The sequence below is a fragment of the Borostomias antarcticus genome (genome assembly GCF_949987555.1).
Source record: "Borostomias antarcticus genome assembly, chromosome: 31".
Lineage (NCBI taxonomy): Eukaryota > Metazoa > Chordata > Actinopteri > Stomiiformes > Stomiidae > Borostomias > Borostomias antarcticus.
In genome coordinates, this window is record NC_140264.1 from 5,876,727 (window position 1) to 5,879,226 (window position 2,500).

The 2,500-nt window shown below is 51.1% G+C and overlaps 1 protein-coding gene across 1 annotated transcript in view; it reads right to left on the reverse strand.

Moving 5' to 3' along the window:
* gaa2 (alpha glucosidase 2) overlaps positions 1–2,500 on the reverse strand; it is a gene marked incomplete at its 5' end in the record, with an annotated part of 18,437 nt that overhangs the window by 5,468 nt on the left and 10,469 nt on the right.

The window sequence follows — 2,500 nt, forward strand, 5'->3', positions numbered from 1 at the left end:
AGAAGGTTCTAACCTGCATGCCCAGGCTGTTGTTGTTGCGTGTGAAGGGGTAGAAGGTTCTAGAAGGTTCTAACCTGCATGCCCATGCTGTTGTGGTTGCGTGTGAAGGGGTAGAAGGTTCTAGAAGGTTCTAACCTGCATGCCCAGGCTGTTGTGGTTGCGTGTGAAGGGGTAGAAGGTTCTAGAAGGTTCTAACCTGCATGTCCAGGCTGTTGTGGTTGCGTGTGAAGGGGTAGAAGGTTCTAGAAGGTTCTAACCTGCATGCCCAGGCTGTTGTGGTTGCGTGTGAAGGGGTAGAAGGTTCTAGAAGGTTCTAACCTGCATGTCCAGGCTGTTGTGGTTGCGTGTGAAGGGGTAGAAGGTTCTAGAAGGTTCTAACCTGCATGCCCAGGCTGTTGTTGTTGCGTGTGAAGGGGTAGAAGGTTCTAGAAGGTTCTAACCTGCATGCCCATGCTGTTGTGGTTGCGTGTGAAGGGGTAGAAGGTTCTAGAAGGTTCTAACCTGCATGTCCAGGCTGTTGTGGTTGCGTGTGAAGGGGTAGAAGGTTCTAGAAGTTTCTAACCTGCATGTCCAGGCTGTTGTGGTTCCGTGTGAAGGGGTAGAAGGTTCTAGAAGGTTCTAACCTGCATGTCCAGGCTGTTGTGGTTGCGTGTGAAGGGGTAGAAGGTTCTAGAAGGTTCTAACCTGCATGTCCAGGCTGTTGTGGTTGCGTGTGAAGGGGTAGAAGGTTCTAGAAGGTTCTAACCTGCATGTCCAGGCTGTTGTGGTTGCGTGTGAAGGGGTAGAAGGTTCTAGAAGGTTCTAACCTGCATGCCCAGGCTGTTGTGGTTGCGTGTGAAGGGGTAGAAGGTTCTAGAAGGTTCTAACCTGCATGCCCAGGCTGTTGTGGTTGCGTGTGAAGGGGTAGAAGGTTCTAGAAGGTTCTAACCTGCATGTCCAGGCTGTTGTGGTTGCGTGTGAAGGGGTAGAAGGTTCTAGAAGGTTCTAACCTGCATGTCCAGGCTGTTGTGGTTGCGTGTGAAGGGGTAGAAGGTTCTAGAAGGTTCTAACCTGCATGTCCAGGCTGTTGTGGTTGCGTGTGAAGGGGTAGAAGGTTCTAGAAGGTTCTAACCTGCATGTCCAGGCTGTTGTGGTTGCGTGTGAAGGGGTAGAAGGTTCTAGAAGGTTCTAACCTGCATGCCCAGGCTGTTGTGGTTGCGTGTGAAGGGGTAGAAGGTTCTAGAAGGTTCTAACCTGCATGTCCAGGCTGTTGTGGTTGCGTGTGAAGGGGTAGAAGGTTCTAGAAGGTTCTAACCTGCATGTCCAGGCTGTTGTGGTTGCGTGTGAAGGGGTAGAAGGTTCTAGAAGGTTCTAACCTGCATGTCCAGGCTGTTGTGGTTGCGTGTGAAGGGGTAGAAGGTTCTAGAAGGTTCTAACCTGCATGTCCAGGCTGTTGTGGTTGCGTGTGAAGGGGTAGAAGGTTCTAGAAGGTTCTAACCTGCATGCCCAGGCTGTTGTGGTTGCGTGTAAAGGGGTAGAAGGTTCTAGAAGGTTCTAACCTGCATGTCCAGGCTGTTGTGGTTGCGTGTGAAGGGGTAGAAGGTTCTAGAAGGTTCTAACCTGCATGTCCAGGCTGTTGTGGTTCCGTGTGAAGGGGTAGAAGGTTCTAGAAGGTTCTAACCTGCATGTCCAGGCTGTTGTGGTTGCGTGTGAAGGGGTAGAAGGTTCTAGAAGGTTCTAACCTGCATGTCCAGGCTGTTGTGGTTGCGTGTGAAGGGGTAGAAGGTTCTAGAAGGTTCTAACATGCATGTCCAGGCTGTTGTGGTTGCGTGTGAAGGGGTAGAAGGTTCTAGAAGGTTCTAACCTGCATGTCCAGGCTGTTGTGGTTGCGTGTGAAGGGGTAGAAGGTTCTAGAAGGTTCTTACCTGCATGTCCAAGCTGTTGTGGTTGCGTGTGAAGGGGTAGAAGGTTCTAGAAGGTTCTAACCTGCATGTCCAGGCTGTTGTGGTTGCGTGTGAAGGGGTAGAAGGTTCTAGAAGGTTCTAACCTGCATGTCCAGGCTGTTGTGGTTGCGTGTGAAGGGGTAGAAGGTTCTAGAAGGTTCTAACCTGCATGTCCAGGCTGTTGTGGTTGCGTGTGAAGGGGTAGAAGGTTCTAGAAGGTTCTAACCTGCATGCCCAGGCTGTTGTGGTTGCGTGTGAAGGGGTAGAAGGTTCTAGAAGGTTCTAACCTGCATGTCCAGGCTGTTGTGGTTGCGTGTGAAGGGGTAGAAGGTTCTAGAAGGTTCTAACCTGCATGTCCAGGCTGTTGTGGTTGCGTGTGAAGGGGTGGAAGGTTCTAGAAGGTTCTAACCTGCATGTCCAGGCTGTTGTGGTTGCGTGTGAAGGGGTGGAAGGTTCTAGAAGGTTCTAACCTGCATGCCCAGGCTGTTGTGGTTGCGTGTGAAGGGGTAGAAGGTTCTAGAAGGTTCTAACCTGCATGTCCAGGCTGTTGTGGTTGCGTGTGAAGGGGTAGAAGGTTC